General features: G+C 40.3%; 1 protein-coding gene across 4 annotated transcripts in view; it reads left to right on the forward strand.

Annotated features, from left to right (window-relative positions):
• Window positions 1-6699: 6699 nt before the first annotated feature.
• The window catches only part of ZNF217 (zinc finger protein 217), a 36975-nt gene continuing 21935 nt past the window's right edge, over window positions 6700-21739 (forward strand). Inside the window, exons 1-3 of one of the 4 annotated variants that reach the window (XM_054081494.1) lie at window positions 6700-6824; window positions 12971-13083; window positions 13910-14092. The gene's annotated coding sequence lies outside the window, so the exon portion shown is untranslated. Of the gene's footprint in view, window positions 6825-12970; window positions 13084-13909; window positions 14093-15289; window positions 15446-15958; window positions 15979-16137; window positions 16275-21739 lie in introns of those variants that run through there. The other 3 variants (XM_054081493.1, XM_054081496.1, XM_054081495.1) reach the window with 3 other exon arrangements.

A 21739-nucleotide genomic window follows, 5' to 3' on the forward strand; every position in this document is an offset into this window, starting at 1 on the left:
CCTCGCAGTTCTGCCTGTCGTGGCTCACATGGGCAAACGAATGGGATTTCTGCAAATACAGCAGAGACATCGGGGCTCTGGGGTTAAGAGACATCATCACTTTATAGAGCAGGTTAAAAAAATTATTTTACCTAAATCTTCCCTCAGAGACATACTAATGCAAGTGATTGGAGCTCTCTGTGTACACAGAATTAGCAGGCTTTTAAAGGGAATATAACATCTGATGAGCAAGAAAGGTACTTCTTATTGTAGGTGCTTACTGAACTTTGCTCACGGCGAGATCTGTGAATGTGCTGGAAATTTGTGCATAATTATTTTTAGAAGCATCAAATTGATGTCACTGTGACACTGCGTTTACAGCTTCGTGTGCTGCTTTCCTGAATTGCTCACCAGTTCTTCATCTCATCAAGACAAACTATCAGAATCATTTAAAAAACGAGAACAAAGGATAAATCATTCTCTGCTATTGCCAAATCATTTTACGCTCTTGCCAAATGGTAGGACTTCTTTTTTTTTAATTGCTTGAAACAATATTCAGAAGTGTTTTTTAATTTAATTGAAATTGCATGAGGGGTGAGGAAAGAGAAGAAATATTTTCCTTATCAGAATAAGTGACATCGTCCACGTAGTGAAAAAGAACAACACATTTCTAGGCATTAGATATAAAACCTATATTTTAGCAGACTAATCTGCAGCCATATAACGACTGTCAGGCTAAAACAATTATTTAATAGAATAGGTGGTGTTTTCCTCCTACCCCCCACCCTGCCAAGCCATCTATTCTTCCATTATTTCTAATCACTACATGTAAGTGCTTTGCTAGGAATACATTATCTCTGTTTGCAGACTGCAAACTTATATTTCTGATGATAAATCTGCTGAGACATTGGCTTCGTTATGAGCACAACACATGGGTAGCTGGATGATATTTCATGTACTGTTTTATGTCTAAATTCGGACAACACGAACCTTATGTTCTTAATACTGCCAATTCTGAAAATGTTTAACAAATGTTAATATTATACCTAAAACTAAGTTAATGGAAAAAAGTAGGAAAACCCTTAAGCTGAAAGCAGGACTGTCATGAGACAAAAAAAATGTGTATACTTCACTTTAGGTACTTATTGAGGTCCTGTTACACTTAGGTTTGTTTTGAAACGATGTCTTAATGCAATTATAATTTAATGTCTTCATATTGTTAAAAAATATATACATTTAACTTCTCCATGCACTTCTGAAAACAGCGTACCTTTCCACCCATAATAACCAGTCTGAGCAGTGGGTATTCACAGCTGGAATTATACTCAACGAGGTGTCCTGTGCGTTACAGCAATCTCTGAGCAGGTACAGCAGTTAATTAGTCCCCTAGTGTGAAGTTTGCAATCAGGTGTTGAAGCAGTTTCAGTTACAGTGTTGTGGTGAATCATTTCCTTCTGATGCTTGTGGTGATCAATCATGTGGGGCCCTCTTCTAGATTTTCACACTAGCTTTGAGACAAAAGACGTTCACAAAGAAAAACAAAATATTATCCATCTGGGTACCCAGCATGTATCTTGCATTTGCTTATTTTCAAACTATAAGGTTATACAAACATTTCACTTTTTAAAATTTAAATATTAGTCTAAAACAGGCTTCACAGGTAAATGTTCTAGAAAAAATATCAGAGACTAAAATACAAATACTATATATATATTTTAAATGATGGTTTGGGTTTTGTTTTTTTTTTTTTCCAGTTGCTGGCCTTCTTTCTGAGCATTAAATACACGATCAATATAACATTTGGGAAAACGCCCTGATTTTCCAGAGGCAGCTTTTAAACTGCATAGCATATAAAACTAGATACTTTCTTTTTTTTTCTGAAATAAAGGCAATACAGGCCTGCACTTGTCTGACCATGCATATTTCATTACGTACACAGAAAGCACGTATGAAGAATTTTTACCTACAGCTATTCTGATAGATTGATTTGGATTCAGGAATGCATCCCTGTTTGAGACCACGCTTAAGTATGCGGTTAACAACACGCAGAAGGTAGAACTTAAAGCTGATCACGCACTTAAACGCGGTCTTGAGGAGGGCAGGATTTGAGCATGTGCAAAAGTGATTTTTTGACTTGTGGCCTTTGTCGTTGCAACACAAAAATATGCACAGGGAACGCCAGTCACACACAGCAATTACCACAGCCCAACCTCCTGTGCTCGGTCATGTTTTAATATATAAAATAATTGTGTGATGATGAAGACCTTCAGCTCTCAGAGGTTTCAGTGGGAATTAAGGATCATTGGAGGTGGTGAAACTAACAATATTTGCATAAAAATGCACATGGGAAAAACAGAACATCAACCAGATAATAACATTCCAGGCCTATTTTCAGTGGCTTCTTTATCTTTTTAGCTGACTGCCACATTCAGGATGGATTTTGCTAGAAAAATAAAATGAAAGACATTTCCAAAGTTATGCCATTTTTCCTTACCTGATGGTAATAAATTATAGAAAACAATTTTTAACTTCCCCCATTGTTTCCTCCATTTTCCAGATCTGTACCCTGGGGTCTGGGAACATTATTAACTGTGAAGATTGCTTCCTTTCCATTGCTACTTATAATTATAAAACGGTTAAACGAATAAAGAATAAGGAACGTGACCTTGTCACCCTAATCCATGAGTGATTGTCAAGCAAGGTATCCCACCAGGTCAAATACTGAAGTCTTCGTTTATTTTTTTCCATTTCATCATGAACTAGAAATGGAAATCCTGATCTATCAAAGACTTGTGCGCATTCATACTTTTAAGCAACAGCAAGCAAGCCTGCACTTTAAATACATATATGTTATGGAAAGGAGACCTAAGGAAATCACAAGTCAGCCCCGTTGACTTCAATAGAGATTCTCCCATGAAGGATTGCAGGATCAGATTCCTGGGTGATACAAAGGGAGGTTTACAGAAAGTGCTGGGGGTGGGGGAGCTGTTATCGAAGATATAATTAAAGTTGCAACAGTAGTTACTAATGATCAGTTCTGATGAAAGAGGCACACTATACGCCAAGTAAATTTGAAGGTCTCTGCTCTTCTCTCCGTTTAATTTCTAATGATAAGGATCCTTCCTGAAAGCAAGAGGGGGGTAGGTCCGGGGGATGGGTGCATTTGCATTTTTGTAAGAGATGGGGAAAGTACAGGCTAGCGATTCTATGGAGACACCGGCACTTGAACATTATTGCTCCTGGTACAGTATTTTGGGTAGCTGGATCAATATAACACTGGCTGTCCTTGCAAAACACAACAGGTCAATAAATAAATTTGTCAGCATTTTTTCTAGCTTGCCACGCTGGGAAATAATGCAGGTTACTAAAGAATCATCACCTTTGATTTATAAAGCTAATTAAATGTAGGTGGTTTGGTTTCCCTCAAATCATTTAACAAATTAAAAGATACAGGGGAAGAAAACTCTACAAGTGAACCAGAGAAACAGAGCACATCTGAATACTTCTCAGCTTATGGAGACATCTGACCTTGATTACTACAAATGCTCTTAACGTAGTGCTTTAGTGCCATTTCCCCTTTATTTATTGACAAGATATGATATTCCAAATAAACCTGCAATGAAGCAGTTTTAAATTAGCAGTTAAAATTCTAGGAATTCATTCCGGCTTCAGTCTTGGGACAACATACTTTCCCTAGTGATTTCCTAATTTTGCAGCACAATTTTACTTACTATTTTTTATTGCTTTGCATGATACTATAGTAATAATATTTAAGTTTATTTCTTTCATTGGCATTCATTTAATTTGCAAACTGGCTTTATTCTTATATTAACAAATATTTCAGTTCTTCTTGTAGCCTTTGGAAATACTACACACTATTTTGTCTCGTCGTGTTATAAAGAGTGGCTCCTGCAAACTAAAGCAGCAGTTCCAGGGATTTTTGGACTTTTCCTTATCACATTTGGTTTGTAAACAATGTGAGAGTCCCAGATGAGAGTCTCTAACATTCCATCCAATCAGGATTCCTTTGTTTCCTTTTTCAAAAAAAACTTGGATTAAGGTTTTCTGCATCCGACTGCAGCGGCCCAAACTGTGCTCCCAGTGACGCTGTGCAGCCTTTCTGAAGGAAATCAGAGCCCGGCTGGTACTTCCTGCATATTGCGGGATGAAAGAGCAATTTGGACAGATTTAGTCCTAAGAAACCTACAGGAATGAGTCGGGGGAAATGAAGCTGACACGGTAATGGAAATTTCCCATATTTCCCCTTGGGATTTTACATTGAGGATGATGGGTATTGTCTCCAAAGCCATGAGTCAATATATTCCACTCAGCCCTTCTTGGCTATGAAGAGCTAATCTGGGGCTGATACATTTCTGTCTGGGATTTGCTGGACAAAAATACACGCACGTGTGCTGTGTAACAGCACGTAGAATAAACCTGATGTATCCAGGGTACATCAAACCTATTGCACATGCATGAATCAATCAGATGTCCTGCGCTCAATAAATCCAATATTTCCAAGAAAAGTGGTACAAGAGCTACACATCCACTACGTAGATCCCAGGAATTTCAGAGCTATGAAAATTCATAGCCAGAAATCCCAGATTAGAGGCAAATCCAGCACTGAGTTTTTCTTGAGCAAAGAAGGAAAGGACAAAAAATGATTTTCTTCATCTCGGTGACAGAAAAGGATGCGCTTGCCAATGTCAAAGCATACAGGAGCCCTGGCTACCCCACTGTATTGCATCCTCCCATTCCATTTCTCCATTGGCTAATTACTGACAGATCCATCGTTTGTCAGAAGACGTCAAACGGCTATTGTATCGTACTCTTTAAAGTTTTTATACACTTGGTTCAGTGGCTGCGCCTCATACTTTTAGTAGCTTGGGGGAAATACTGTGCCTCTCCAAGCCTCAGTTTCTCCATCTATAATACAAGTGTGGTGGTGCCTGTCACTATTGTATTGCACCAGCACACATCAGTGGTTCTCGTGTTCTTATGGCCATCTATGACTTTTAATTAAATGGTGGACAGTTTTAAGTAAGATTTCTGCTGCCTATGCAGATTGTGCCTCTGTAAGTCACTCACTCCTACACAATGCAATTTTTTTTAAGCCACATAAAATTCATGTCACCTTTGACCTACTCTTGTTTCTAAGACACAAGACATGAAAGTCTAGGACATTAACATAGTACACGACCCTCTCTAAGCTAGCATAAAAAATTTTATATCGTCACAGCTATCTTCAAGAAGTCTTTTTCCTCCCTTTAAAAATGATCAAGTCGAAACAAAGGCTGTTCAGATGATGAGTGTTTCTTACTAAGAACAATTTAAATCAATGAAAATATTTATAAAAATATATAGTAGGTGCGTATAGTGAGTCTGTTGACTTTATGTAACTGGTTATTATTATATTAAATACAAGCCATACTGTTACTACAAATCCATTATCATTCAGTATGTGGCTTCTTGTTCAAAGCAGTTAATTCAGTTATGAAGCTTTAAAAAGGATTAGTGACTTTCCTGCCTTAGAAAAGGATTATTTTCCCTTTATTTTACAAATTATGATTTCATTTTCAAAGCTGAAACAAAGGCAAGACTGTACTCTGGCAAGGAGACGCACTGCTTAAGGCTGACAGCTGGAGTACTGTATATAGGATGGCAGTTCTTGATTTGTCAGCATGTTGCTAGGGGTAGGGAAACTGAGAGTACAGTAAAATGCCTATTGAGATATTCCTGTATCTCATGGTACATATGCACACTTGCTCATTCCCTCGTCTATCTTTATTCACTGCAACATCTAAAAAAAAAGAAAAGACACATCCTGTGTTTCCTTTCTTCTCTCTGCCTTTGTACACAGATCTAAAAAGTAGCAGAATGAGGGGCAGCACAGAACCCAAGTGTGAAAAACAAGTGGGGTTCTGGGATGGAGGAACAGTGCAGCAAAGCTGCGCTCCCAGGGCAGCGGGAAAGGAGATGGGGAGGCAGTCAGCAAGCTGGCACGGCCAGGGGCACCGAGAACTGCACGGTCTCCTCACTGCAAAGGCAGTTCTGTATGGGGATCCATAGCAGGATACAGAACCTTATATATATATATATATATCTATCTCTTTTTTGGTCTTGGTGCAGGTAGAAAATGCAGAGGGCGCGCATTCACAGTGAGCTCTTCTGATTTCTCCTGAGTGTTTGTACAAGTAAAGTGAAATAAAAATTTGCCCAATTAGCTCTTTCCATGTACAATTAGCTGGTTTACATACCTGAATTAAAATAATTACACGCCTAAAGCAGCCATCCAGCTTCACGCATATTCGCAATACTCCATCCAGCTCCTATTTTCTCTTTAAAATCTGCCTTTGGTGACAAATGTCTAAAACAATTTTGGTCTCTAACCCAGTAGAATAGATTATGGAGGTTTTCTTACCCTTCATAAAATGATCACATTTACTATTACCTTTCAACATTTGCTAACGGTATTTATCTAAATCTCCACGTACAACACCAGAGGACAGAACAATACCAGTTTAGAGATTTTCCTAAACTTCTCCGTGCTGCGTTCAAGGCTTTAACTCACTACGCAGCCCGATAAAGATGTAACGTCTGAGACAAACTGGTCGGTGCCGTTCCTGCAGCAGGAGCAGGAAGTCTGCAGCAGGAAGCATTTTTTCACTCTTACGGTTTATAGTGTCACCAGAAGTCCTTGACAAAGCTATGGTTGCATCTGCTGGGCAAGGATTTTGTCAGCACCAAAAGCTGTTGTTAGGAGACATGGGAGAGAGGTCTGCTTCTCTACAATGTTAATAGCTAGCTACTGCTGTGTACTTCTGACAAACATACTTCTTTTTCCTGTAAGTATGCATGTACGCGTCCTCTCCAATTATTATATATAGATTATACCGAATGACCTGCTTTCTTAATGACAGAAACAAGCTGTCTTCTCCCAAACCGTGTTAACAGAAAATTCATTATTATTGAACTCTAAAATCCTATAACTTTGGAAGAACATTCCCATACTAAAAAAATCCCTGTATAAAATTTTCCCCCTATTATCTGCAGTAACACCATCTCAGATGAATGAACTGAAAGAGGTTTACATTTCAATTGTACTCATAATCTCATTTCTGATGGTTTTGTTTTTGCATTTGCTTCTACAGAACAAGTCACCTTCCTCTTTGTCTGATGTCAGTAACTTCAGCTTAAAATGTCCTCAGTTGCATGTGTTACTGTGAGGATTCAGTGTCTTTTTTGAAAACAGGCTTTTTAACTGTAGGAATTTTTCCAATCATGTTAATTTCTTCCTTAAAAGCCTTCTCAAAAACTTCCATAGCTAATTTAACTTTTTTTTTTTTTTTTTTTTTTGGGGGGGGGGCGAAACACACAGGAAATAATGTAACAATGGCAAAAATGAAGCAAAATCTGATGATCTACTTTGAATAATATCCTGACACAAAGAGACTGCAGGGACAGTATTACTCTGTCCCATATACAGTACTGCCATTGTAGATGAGCACCAATTCCACATGAGTGGCAATCCTGCTTGTTGATGGGCAGACTTCAAGGGGCTTGTAAAGCCTGTAAGATCTTGGATTTTTGGTGTAGATCAACTTATTTTGTAACAAGTGTGAACAAAGCTCATTAACGGAGCGAGGAAAGTTGTATTAACACATACAGAATTTAAGCATTGCCTCGTATCAAAACCATGTCCACACCACCGCCTGCTCATCACTGCAGGACTAGCGCTCACGGGACAATAATAGGTTTACAAAATCAAAACTCCTCTTAAGCATGCTAAAATGCTGTGCTGAAGCCACAGCTGCTGGAAATTATTGTAGCTCCATTAAAGGCAATAGGGTGATATTGATATGCACCAGCTGAAGCCCTGCTCTGAGCAGCCCCTTGCTGGCACCATCAGCAGTGTGCCCCAGCCTTCCCACCCAACTGCACCCCAGCAGCGTGTGCAGACTGCAACTTGGCATTTCCTTACATGTATTTTGATTGGTAAGCTTTCTGATGCTGTCTGGCTCTCAAGAGTTGCCTGTATCTAAGCCAGGGTATTGGCAATGTATTGACAAAGCTTCTTTTGGGTGATTATTTGGGAAATTTTGGCACAGGTCAGCAGGCAGGAGTTGTGGAAGCTGTGCAAAGAGGTTGTGCTTTGGGCTGGGTTTCGAAAGTTACGTGAAAGCTTTTTAGATCTGGGAAGTGTGGGTTTTCCTGTTCCTCCTCCCCCTTTAACCCAGAACATAGATGGCAAATGTTCATCACCTGTTTATCACAGCACCGACTGTGTCCTCTCGCACAGTTGCAGAAATGTTATTTTTGCAAGAAGAGGGAGGCAGAAAAATGTAAATCAAATAAACATAATAAATGTAAGCCCAGGGATCAGGTTACTAGTTAGTTGTGAAAGAGGGGGGGAAAAAAAGAATCCCAAACTAATGTGTTTTGAAGTAAAATGATATCTTTTTATGGTGTTGGAACAATAATTCTCAAAATGGGGAAGCACATTCACCGTGTGTGCAAGGACACGTGAGGCAACTCCCTCTTGCTCAGATCAAGGAATACTTGTTCTCACTAACCAGCATTAGAAACCAGTGAGACCTGGCAACATACCATGCCTTTGTCAACTGTCATGCTAATACCTCATTTTAAACAATTGCTTGTCTCTTTTTTTATAACCTTTCAAATGCACATTTTTGTCATACCAGCTCCATGGCATTCAAAACGTTAAGGAGCCTCAGGTTTTTCTTCCTGAATTTCTGATACAAAGAGGAAATGCTGATGAAGGTACAATAGGGAGAAACAAATAATTATAACAAAGAGCCAAGCTCGGGGAATTCTTTGTGTTATCGGGTTAGGAAGAAGAAAAAAAAAGTTGCAACCCTCCAAGAATGGTAATACCACTTCAGGATTGATCAATATTAACTTTCTATTTATAGAACATCTTTCATTCTGAAGCTGTGCGGTGTTTATAAATTAATAAACACATGTGCAAGAATCCCATCATCCATTATTAATGTATCAGCACTTTCAGTTTATGAGAGACAATTATTATTATTTCAACATCATGAAAGTTTTGGAAATAATCACAAAATTGCTTTTTGCATCCCGTTCCCTCTGCCACACGACTGAGGCATTTAAATGCTGTCATAACACCATAGCTGAGTGTGAGGACATTCTCTAAGGTAAATATTTTTCAAAAGTATGACTCAAAAAATTAACTCACCATGTTTTTCCTAGGGATTACACCTAATCGAGTCTCGGGTAGTCTTGTGTAAAAACCTTTACTTTTAGGAATATTTCCTTACCTCTGAATTAATATGCATAAGTGTCTTCAGTTTCTCTGCTATCTTAAGGCAGACAATTTTGTTTCCTTGCCAGTGGGTCAGTTCTTGGAGTTCTGCCTCTGCATCACAATTACAAGCAGCAGTAACTGCCTTCGTTTAAGTCTTTGAATACACTGTATAAAGTAAAGGAATTCACCTAGAGATGCCTCTCGCAGTTTGGGGAGGTGGTGTGAAACTCCTAGAAGCGACTTCCATCATTTTGAATATGCACCCTGTTGCAAATATTAGTGGTGTGCCTAAAATTTCAACTCAATTTCTTTAAGATCAAAACAAAGACAAGTCAAACTTCTTTAAGGGAGGCAAAATAGAAAATGACCCCTAAAAAGAGAAGTGGTGAATAAGGTGAAATTTGAACTACACCTACAGCAGAGCAAAAGTGTCAGAATTGAAATGAGGCTGTAAAAGTCTTGTTTTACAGAAATCTGTAAGATCTTGGATTTTTGGTGTAGACCAACTTATTTTGTAACAAGTGTGAACAAAGCTCATGAACAGAGTGAGAAAAGCTTTATTAAGAAATACAGAATTTAAGCATCAAAACAATGTATTTAGGTTTCAATTTTGGAACCAGTTCAGTGTGCACCTACCTCTGGATGTGTGAGCAGTCAGCTCAGGGTTGGGCTCTTAATAGGAGATTTTTTTTGTTTTTTAATTGAAGAATGGTGTCAGGTGCTAATTAGCATGGGTCAATACGCTTTTATTTTGTCATATCCAAGCAGCAGAAAGTAGTTTTTATGAACTGAGAGTGAGAAGACTGGAAGCTCAAACTAATGAAGGAAGAGAGAGGATTAACAGCCAGTCTCTAGATCTGACTCTTGATATTCAGAGTAAAGGCCATGTGATACCAGGAAGGACAATTTGGAAAGTTACAACAAAAGTTTAGGGCCTCTGGTGCTGATAACTCAGCCAGTCTGGGCAGAGGGTAGGACTTCATTATCTTCGGTTTGTTTATCTTCTCAAGCAGCCTTTTTTACATCATTTATATTTCACTGATGTATTTTTCTTCATTCACTGCACAGTACAAATGTACGCATGCTTGAAGTTTGTTTCTGTTTTCAGTCCTGAGGAAGAAGCTGCATGCCTGAAAACTCTCTCTTCTCTTTTCAGCTAACAAAAGACACTACTTCTCCATGCGAAGCTTTATTCTCTATCACCACAGTAGCAACAGTGCTGCTGTTATTGCTATTGTGATATACCTTATCAAATAACTAACATGTTCTTGAGTAAATTACAGTAAGATCCCAGAGATCTTTCACCCCACGAGTTATCAGAAAAGAGAACATACCCACCATGGTGTGCCGTCATTTTGAAAAGGATTCATTTGCAGAACAAAGTACAGGAACAAAACTGCAGGTTGAGCAAAATGAACTTTCAGAAAAGGATATGTTTTAGAAATACACGTTATTAAACGAGTTTCTGTTTACATGTCTTTTTCTAACCTATATGTACTGTGATAAGTAAAAAGACGTGTCATGCTTAAAGTCTGTTTAAAGTTCATACGCAGCGAAAACAAAACAAAATCAAGGTCAAATAGAAAATCTTTAATAGCTGTACTGTCAACGTGCCTCGCAGGACTTGAAATCTATGAGTTTATACAGACAGGATGTATTAAAAAACAGAGAAAGAAAAACTTTGCAATTTCTTTCTCATTATAAAAACAAACTGTTCCGTGTTTAATGCACTGCTTGGAAAGTAACTAAACCTACACACTTCAGCTGAGCATAAAAATACCTAGGAATGCATTTTTAAAGAATGCAGCACTTTGGTCTAGAAAGCAAAGGGGGGGCGGGGGGAGCTGCTCTTGATGAGAGAGAGCCTGGTAACTGAATATGGGTTGAGGAGATAGTTACTAATGCAACAGCCAGGCGCATTCTTAGGGGGGGAGGGCGCGGGGAGCCTTCTGCATGGTTACTGCACAAAGTCGCTTCATGGATTATCTGATGTTGCAAGAACCTGATTGCTTGCAGCTTTCTCATCACCGTCTCATCTGTGTCTTCGTTTAGTAAATCGAATCATGTGAGCATGTTAGTCAAATCTGAGACCGTGTCTAACTACCAGAGTGCCTCTGCAGCAGGCATTTCCTGTAAACACACCACTGCCTGCGCTTCTGCGGAGGCAAAAACAGGAGAATCATCTGACACGATGGGATTTTCTTCTACTCGTTGCTGAAATAATGCTGAAAGAAGTAATTTGTGCAAAGAGGAAATTCAAAACCAAGCCACAAAACACTGATAAAGACTTCTCATTAAAAAAAACTGCCTATTTTTCTAGTCTTGGTCTCATGTGAACATTGCACAAGTAATTTATGAACAATTTTGTAAGCAAAGAAGCAAAATGATCCTGACTTTACACACAGAAATTGTTGTGCAGTAATGAAGACCGTAGAATTTTATATTCCAGATTATGGCCCAGGCACCCTGTTTTAAACCAGAGTTCTAAAATTTGTTCTCTAACTTCGAGCCATTAAGTTACGCTGATCGTAGTTTCAAGGTTATCTCCTTAAAAGTTAAAATATTGAGCATTTACTTTATTTCTCTATTCATGCCAGCAAATGGAGAATTTCATGTAACGACTTGACTGCTAGAGCAGGGGCTGAAAGCAACCAAAACCCTAAACCTGCCAAATTCTGTGTGCCCTGTGAGAAGACTCGCCCAAGATCGTGCAGGAAGTCTGTGGCAGAGCTGGGACTGAGCCCAGATCCCCTAAATCCCACTTGTGCCTTAACCACATGGCGGGGCAGATTTAATAGCTGCCTAAATGTGAATCTAAAATAAGAGAACAGCCGTGCAAAAGAATGAAACTTGGCTGGTCTCCTGCTGCCAGGTATAAACCAGGTATTTTTCTCTTTAGGTCAGTTGTGCGAGACAAACATCCATGCTAACCCTCGAAACACTTTAAATTTAGGTAGAGGCTTCCCGTTGCCTCGTCAGCTGTGTTTTCATTCACTCTGACAGTGAGGGTTTTCTCCTGGGCAGTATGCAGAAGAGCAAGCCTTGAATAAGTTTGCAAAACTTTTAGTATAGATTTTTACATAATGCAAATCTACATAATGCAATTTAAAAGAACTCAGAAATTTTAAGTGCATTATTTATTTGGGGACTGAAACTAAACTCTTCAGCTTTTGGCAATGTTATTTTTTTTTTCCCCCGTTGTTATGGAGAAGATTATCACAATTTTAGGCATTCTGCCTGGTTCCAAAGTCTAGTTTGGGGCTAGGTTTAATATTGTGAGACTGTGTAGTAACATATAGCGCAGAACAGTAAACACAGGTCTGTCAGTCTTTCCTGTGCATTTGTTGTAGAAGTTTTTACTTCATACATAATACATCGATTGCTGAAACTTCTCCAGAAAGGCAGCAAATGTCCTCAACTCAAGGCAAACAGAGGGAGAAGAAAATATAAGATTTATTTTTACAAGTTGGCCCTTGCCGCATATCAAACATTTCCAGTGCTATGAGCGTAAATCACAGAGGTCATCATGGCTAATCTGTGAAAATAAATTGGATGTTTTCATTTTAGTCATGTAATGTGATATTACATGATACGCTTTGAGGGAAAAAGAAACAAAAAAAAAAAAAGGAGAAAAGTTTTAAGAGATTCTAAGACTCTCATTTTTTTCCAGTAATAGACTTATTTTCTTATGTTTTTCCACAGAGGTACCATATCTCAGCGGATAAAACCCATACGGCTTCTATGTTCTCTGTTAAATCATATTTACAGTCATCCAGAGTCCTGGCTCCAGTGAAACGCCCCTTGTGATCAAGAAGGTCAGTTCATACTCCATATTTCATATTTCATATTTCACCTGAAAAAGTATAGTCTTTAAAAAGGGGCAAAAAATGAAAGGAAGGGGAGGAAATAATGGGTTCTGATGTGTCATGAAAACAAGAAATATTGCGAAACTTGACTCTGAGTCTTTCAAGAGACATAGTTAAGAGCAAAAGTTTAATATTTTTAAAAGTTTGTGGCCCTTGAAGTTGTTTATAACCGTTCAATATAAGGACTTAAAAACCTGTTAAAATTAGAAGACAATAAAAGGACTAATTTTTTTAAGAGTCATGATTTTTAAAAGTCATGTGACTTGGGTAATAGGGTGTAGCAAAACTGGTAACTCCCACACCCATTTCCAGGGAAATTCTCCTTCGTTCTTCTTGCCATGCTGCCATTTGCAGATAATCTATAACTTACATAGCAAGTCCCGCTGAAGAGAGCTGGCCGACTCCTGTGCTTAAACTTGGGAGTGTTTGAGGGATCAGGTTTGATCACATAATACAAATTAATTACAAAGAAATCTGAAGCTTTTGCAATACAGTGGAATATTTTGCATGCATGTATAAACACCTCACTCAGATACATCATACTGCCAAAAAATCACAATGAAAAAGCCAACTGAAATTGCTCATTGTGTTGTGTAACAAGCCCTCCATCAGTTTCCTCCTGGATCAATTCAAAACTCTCAGACCATTCAGAGCACCAGGAGAGCCAAAACCTATTGTCTAAAAACGTGTAAAGAAGTAGACCAAGGCAAAACTCCATGATCTTGGCTTACACAGCTGATTCATGTAGTGTTTTGGGTTTTTTTTTAATTTTCAGGAAACCAGTCAGTGCACCATCTATCTGTATGACTCCTTGAAGTCAGCTCTTCAACACATATATCTTAGAAGTTTCACCTTACTGGTTTTGACTTTCTTTTCATGAAAAGAATGCTGTTTCAACGCAGTCTGAGGCAAGATTAGAATTTGCCAATAAAGATATTTCATCTTCCAGAACTACCTGGTGAGTAAGAATATTACCACATTCTGTGAAGTTTTTGATTAATCTTTATTTGCTATTTAAGTGGCCTAAATTCCAACCTGAGTAGCACAGCTTATTTTAGACAGGGAGAACATTTTTGAGGAAACTTTAAAAATCACATAACAACCCCCTCCCCCCCTTAATTTTAGTCGCAATTATTTTAGAAATGCCCGACATTCAGGCAGGATGATTTTTATACTGAAGCAAATAAGCCCCTGGGTGCGATCTGAACCCAGTGATGTAAACCGAACTGACTTTAACAGGTCTCGGTGTGTCTTTGGGGGAAAAACAAGAGAGACCATATGGAAACTCACCTCTTTCTTATCCCATTTAAGTGAAGAAGGTGTTAACCTCAGAGTCTAGCAGAGATTAAGCACTTAACGCTATGCAGGCTGTATTGAACTCCTAAACCGCTCGTTTCCAAGCGGAATACTTAAAAATTAATTTAAGTCTTTGTCTGCTGCGTTTAGACCCACTTCAGCGCCCATACCTCTGGAGGAGGAGTAATGCAACGCCAGACAGAACAGCTGAGCGCTTACGCCTGCCAAAACAAATGCAAAATTACTAATGCTTGGCGGTTTTTAAGCGGAGTGTCTGCAGCGAACGGCCCCTTTGCATGGGGCAGCCTTTCCCGTGAGGTACTCACGAGGGGCATCGCCGCCATTTACATTTGCAAAGGGTTGGCTCGGGGGCAGCCGGGACCGCTCCGACCCACGAGGCGCTGCGGAACTGCCCTCCGCCGCGTTTTGTTATGCGGGGCGATAAGCATCGCCTCCATCTCCCTGCATCACAAACGGCCGACGAGGACCCCGAACCGCGCTTCAATAACCGCCCCCCCCCCCTCCGCTTCGCACAAAGGGAACAATCGCGGCGGCCCCGAGGCACCGCCGGGCGCCACACGAGGTGCCCCCGCGCACGGGTTAGTGAAGGGCAGCGACTGCCCGGCCGCCCCGTCGGGGGGGGGGGCGCGGCCTCTGCCCAAAGGGGCGTGACCTGTCACAAAAGGGGGCGTGGTCTATAGGGAAGGGGGGGTGGCCTGCTCCACTGCGCGGCATTATCTGCCACAGATGGGCGTGGTCTGTGTCGCTCAGGGTGTGCTCTGGCGCCGACGGGGCCGTGGTCTAAGAGAGAGGGGCGTGGCTTGTCACTAGGGGGCGTGGCCTGCGCGGGGGGTGTCCGAGCAACAGCTGCCGCGGGAGCCGTTTACAAACAGTGCCGTGAGCGCCAGCGCCGCCGAGTCCGGGCTCCGGCTGCACCGCGGGCGGTAGCCCCCGCTCTCCCCTCCTCCCTCTGCCCCCGCCTCAGGATGCTGGCCGGGAGGCGGCTCAGGCACAGGTGAGGGAGGGATGGGGGTCAGCTTCCACGGGGGCTCCGTTCCCCGTCCCCTCCTCCTTCTCCCCCTCACCTGCGGGAGGCGCAGCCCCTTCCCCTCGGGGCGGTCTCTGCATTCAGGGGGCAGCTGCCCCCGGGACGTTGTGAGGGGACCTGGGGGTGGTGGTGCCCCCCTTTGTGAGGAGGGGGTGCATCCCTTTGTGAGGAGGGGAAGCCCAGGGAGGACACCCCCTCCTCTGAGAGTTTGCCCGCCCATCTCCGTGCTGTCCGGTGGCCGCGAGGCGCCCCGGGGGAGAGGAGGACGAAAAGCAAGTGGCGAGGGGGGGTGGGGGGGCGAAGGTCCCGCGGAGGTGGGTGGAGAACGGGGGGGACAGGTGTGAGCGCAGCGCAGGTACCGACCCCCCCCGTGCGCATCCCCGGGGGCAGCGCAGGTACCGCGCAGGTCCCGCCCCTCCCGGGGCGCGCAGGTCCCGCCCCCCCGCGCGGGGTCCGTCCCGCAGCGCCCGCAGGCGGGCAGGGCAGCCAAAGGCGGCGCGGTGGGTGCGGAGAGAGGGGAAGGGTTTCCCTCTCTCTCTCTCTCCTTTCCCTCCCACCCTCCTTCCCTCCCACCCCTAAACTTCTCGCCGTCCCCGATTTCCTTCTCCTGCCTGGGATCGCCTCCCCCTCGTCCCCCCCCCCCGCGCAAGTAGGTGTCTCGCACTGCCATTGTATACCTGGGTGTTTGCTTTCCAACGCTCGAGCCCTGGTTTTGGGGTGCTTTTCTGCCGGGAGGGGGAGCGGGAAGAGACTATTTCTTTGTGAGTCAAAGATGTTCCTGGAAGAAGGATTTGTAGTAAGTGGCTCATGGGGCGGAGAGGGTGTTAATGAAAAGTTTATTGATCGGTTTGGGCAGTTTTTGTTTCGTTTACCTTTGTCTTCTAAAGACTAAACCCTTCCTGATAATTTCTTCGGCATCGCGTTTCTCTCTTTTTTATTTATTTATTTATTTATTTATTATTTTTAAGGGGAATAGGAAGTTTAGAAAATAAATAAATAAGCCTCAACTGACTTCTGAAGCAACAAAAGACGTTGCCAAGGGAGGACAATAAAATCCTAGAATATCTAGAGATTCGATTTCATTCCCGTTCTGTGATACCCACTGGACTTTCTGTCTCTGGGTGTGGGGTTTTTTTTTTTTTTGTTGTTTGTTTGCTCCCACACAGAAAACCAGCAGCGAAAGTAAGGGCTATGTGTACTCTAATGAGCCATCCCATAAAATGTGCTGTGTGACTCCCAGTAAGTATTTGAATTGAAGTGTAATAGTTTTGAAGTGGTGGTGAACAAAAATCTATATGTTGGGTTATTGATCCGCTGATGAAAGGCGTTTGAATTTGAAAAGGGTCTAGGTTGGGGGGGGGGGTTGTGTGCTTTAAGGGTTTTTTTTTAAGGCAACGTCTTTTTTTATTATTATTCATTTCTGAAATGACCTTGAGAGCTTTAAAACTACATCAGTTTCTTCCAGTGGGTTTGAGGAGGGGCAGTAGCAGAAGGATCTAGTGAAAATCGAAAATAGAAATAGGAACTGAAGTAGATGCAGTGAAATGTTTTCTTATAGAAGTATGTGAAAAGGGAAGTTTTTTGTAAGAATGTGTGAATAAGAAGAGAGGGAAATAACGCAGTTTCAGATGCAAGGAGAGAGAGGGAGCATATCATTCTTCACATTTTATTAGGCCCTGAAATGCAGGAGTGATATGATCTGTAAGACACAGAAATAAAACGCCTAACTACAAGTTGAATAGCAGGCATTGACTTGCTGACCAATGCTTACATGCTTGTTGGTTGGTGGGGGCTGGTTTTGTGCCTGCAAAGGTATCAGAGCAGTGCTGTGACAATGGCTTGCAAATGCTTTAACGCCATGTTTTATTGCTCTTAGGATCTCCTATTAACTGTAGGTTTGGGAATACGGCTAATACTTTAATTTGTGATGTCCACACTAAGGTTTAAGCGTTTCTTTGGATAATACAAAAGGACAGTTTCAAATAAGTAGGATAAACTGCATTCTTTGGCAGAGGGGGAGGGAGGGGGGAAAGGGTGGAGGAAATGTTTTTTTTTTTTTCTTTCTTCCCCTTTACTAGTTTCTGTAACTGAGTCAATATTTTAAGATTTGTATTAGGAATGTGGCTTTGTGATTACTAATCTTTCTGTAACGTTTTTTTTTTTTTTAATGAGCAACATTGTAATTTGGTGCAAAATATTTGGATTTTGTATCTCGCAGCTCATTCTTGCAAGCAGTAAGTGTTCTCAAGTTTTGCCTTTAAGTTTTTAGGATGACAAATATGAAAAATAACTTTAGAAACATGGTCATTACAGTGATTATTGATTGGCTTGGCCTGCAGCCAAGCAACTCTTCTGCATGCACCAGAGTTGCTGATTTAAATTCTATAGATTCCTTTTTCATATGTTAGCCTTTTAGAATCGTTCAACAGTATATGTAGCTATTTAAGAACACTAGATCAGTTTTTTAGTTAAGGTTGTTCAATTATGTCTTCATCGGTTTGGAGTTGTTTGAATGACTTGACATGAGATTAAGCACAACAAAAGAAAAGGCAGGGGAACAACAGCTGCCTTCCAGTACCAGAGCACCAGTACTCGCAGCAGTTCAGCGTTTTACCTTTTAATATTACGTGGTGTCAGGTTTAAATGTTAATATTTATATGCGTGTTTACAAGAACATTAGGCATGCTGATAAAACATCACACACTCCAATCCTGGGTATTCGTGTTTTGGGGTCGTTTGTCTTTGGCATTTTTAAGAAAATTATCTTAAGATCTGATACTGAGGAGTGAATTGATCTCATTAACTTTTCAGACAAAAGTAGCGAACAGTCACCACTAGTTTGTACTTGTTTAGTTACTGTGTGGTAAGAACTTTAAGGTGTGTCCTTAATGGCAACTGACGATTCTTGCTGCGAAGCCTTGTTTATTTTAGGTAGATGTTTTATACAGAATTTCCAGTGGGACAAATTACTCCACTGACTGCACTTATTCTTTCTGAAGACTGGCTGTAAGCAGAGGAGAATAATTTTGCCATGCTGCAATCAGTATATATTTTAAAATTGAAGCCATTAAGTTTTGCTGTGTATTTTTGAGGCTTTTCCTACTTCCTTTGTTTAAACAGTCTTAAACAGTGCATATCATGTATGAATTTAAAACATTCTTATGGCACTATTGGGGCCGAATTTAAATTTAAAATGGGCACCTATGTCCTTGTTGATCAAAATAGAAAAAACATTTCTTGAAATAAGTGGATGTTTTCTGGTTTTGAATGTGGTAAGAAGGCTATATTTGTATCTTGTAAACAAAGTTTCATATTAAGTAGTCTTTAGAGAATGGCTTCCAGGCTTTGGATTAGAGGATTTTCTTTTTTTTTTTTTTTTCTTTCTCCCCTTCCTTTTAAGTGAATAATGTTTTTTTTTGGTTTTGCTTTGTTTTGGTAGAGGTGGGGAGAGTAAGATTTAGGGTAGGGGCTAGAAAGAGGAAGATAATAACTTTAGCACCTTTTATCAAGCTGTCTTACACAAAAGCTTACTTCATTTTGGTTTCCTCTTTTATTAGATCATACTCAAAAAATTCCTTTTTGAGCATTTAGTTCTAATCTCCAGAATGTATCTTCTCCTTACTACTAGATTTTAATTTAGAACTATGTTGATAGATTAATATCATTTTATATGAGCAAATGCAAAGTTATTGCTGTGATCAGGGGGAAATATTTTTAAAAGGGAACTGTGGGTTTCCCTTAGACTTTCAAAATGGTGATTACAATAAACTTTTAGTTACAAAAAGCTGAGAGTCTGTAATTAAGAAGCTCTGGGGAAATCTTATGTACGTTTTAACTTCCCTTTGTTCTTTGGGACTTTCTGTTGTCCCAGCTCTTTCTAACCTGAATCTTGATTTGGGATTCATTGTCCTAGTAAAAGATTCCATACCCTGTATATGTAAATACACTCCCTCTTTCCTGTGTTATGAAATGCTGTAACTACCGCTGGCATATGGAAAGAACAGTCCCCCCTTCCCTAAGGTAAAATGGGCTAAGCTTTCTTTTCTTTGCAAGAAGCTGAAAGAAGAGTTTGACCTTTGAACTCACCCTCACACTTCTACACTGCTTTCAGGATGATTAAATAACCAAGGATATTTGCCTGTGTCTTATGCTTATTTATCTCACTTAAAATGTTCTAATACTTAACTGTTGAGGTATTGTCTTTAAATATAGCCAGACAGTACATTTCAGTTACAGCAGGGCTGCCATTTGCCAGCTCAGCCCTCTTATTTTTGAGACTCTTGATTTAGAACATCAGCATTCCAAACAGATACTCTTTCCACATCTCATAACTACATTAATTTCAAACTTCTATTTACTTTTGATGGACTTTGGGTCATTTCTGATGACCCTCGACCCCTTTCTTTTAAGGTGACTTTAGGAACAAAAAAGTTTTTCTTTCGGTGCATTAATACAGTCGGGGGATTCTGCTGACTACTGTATGCATGCTTTTAGAGAGATGTGACTCATGCCACTAGAGATTTGCAACTGAATACAAAAGTAAGGAAAAGGATATGACCAAGCTATGTAAGAGTCTCAGTATGTGTTGTATTTTAGGATTAAAAAAAAAAAAACCCAAACACACTTTTCCAGCCTAAACTTACCTAGATTTTTGTGCACCTCTGAACAGAAAGCTACTCTCAAAACTATTTACTTTTGGAAATCAACTTTTTTTTCCTAGTGAAATTCCCAAATAATCTTGTTTTGTTTTTCTTGAAAACCTATTTATGCTAAAGTGTGTATTGATGGGGGGGATAAAGATTAGAACTTCTACTGTTACAATCATATAACTTTGGTCAGAGCATAGTTTATAGCTTATCATAAATCTGGCTTTTTTGAGTCTTCCTCAATTTTTTTTTTTTCTAAGAGGAGCAGCAAGTTAAGTGATACAATAAGAACAGACTTTCTATTTCAAAGTAAAACATAAATACTAGGAATAGATACATGCTAGGAAAATACATACATACTAGGAAAAAATAAATAACAAAACCCACCATAGGTGACCTATTGTTTTAAAATAAGTCTTTTGAGTTCATTGCAGATGATGTAGTTGATTATCAGAGTGCCTTGAGAATTTCAAAAGAAAGTACAAAAGGGAATGTGGTAAGAGCGTGTAGCCTGACTTAAAGATCTGAGCAGAAACCCATCCAAGTATAAGTGAATAATTGACTGGATAGTGATTTTCTATGTGCTGAAGATTTTATGTAACTAAAAGTATCAAAGTCTGAGTTTGTTTATGGGCAATGGGTACACTTGCATTTTTCAGTGTAATAAAGTGAGTGCAGTTCAGCTCAACGTAAACTACATGAGGGAAATTAAAGGCCCTTGTATTGTGCTTGCACTTTATCATGATAGTTGAGAACTGGTTGGGTGAAGTGAAATCCTTGAGGTTGTGTCAGCCTCTCTTGGCACACAGGTAGGAAAAAGCAAATTAGATGTACTCCATAGACTGGTATTTAGTACACTGTAAAGGAAGTGGATGTAAAGGTGGTCTGGAGAAGCCATGATTTCTGTTTAGCTTTAATGTTTGTTTCTAGTATTTTTTTTCTTATGGTAGTAAAATATGTATATGAAACTACTGCCTGTTTGAAAGATCAGTTTCTTGAAGATCCTAACTCTTCTTTCTAGTTTGGCACTCTGTAGCCCGGTATGTTGGAATACTTCATCACATACATCCCTCCAGTCCACTAGTGTGAGATAATGTAATGCTTGGCAATTGAAAAGATTTAGCCTCTGTCAGTCTCTGTGGGTCTCTGGAAGATCTCCCACCTGCATGGAAGAAAGGAGGCAGCTACTTGAAATGTGTATTTCTAGCCCTTTTCTATTTTAGTATCTTCAGATGCTAGTCCAGGGGATGACTTAAGTAGAAGTAAATGTCTTTCCCTCGGACTGTGTACCTTTTTCCATCTTTCAAGACTGATTTTTGCAAATACCTAATTGTGGATATGTTTGAAAGTGACAACTTCGAAGTCGGTGCTCTTCAGAGGAGAGGGATACAGACTTGCTGCTTTTTGTTCAAAGGTACAGTGGCTTGAGCTGTGTTGGGTGAGAGTTAGATTCAGAGTTGAAATCAGGTGAGAGCACTAGGGGAGATTAATGACCTTAAAGTGAACTCTCTGGAAGTGAGTACCTTTCTCAAATTCGGGAATAGTAAAAGAATCTTTTCCTGTTATTTCACCTATGCTGCCCAAAGGGATGCAACTTGCATATAATTGCTACAGA

This window comes from Cuculus canorus, chromosome 16 (assembly GCF_017976375.1).
Source record: "Cuculus canorus isolate bCucCan1 chromosome 16, bCucCan1.pri, whole genome shotgun sequence".
NCBI classification, from domain to species: Eukaryota; Metazoa; Chordata; class Aves; order Cuculiformes; family Cuculidae; genus Cuculus; species Cuculus canorus.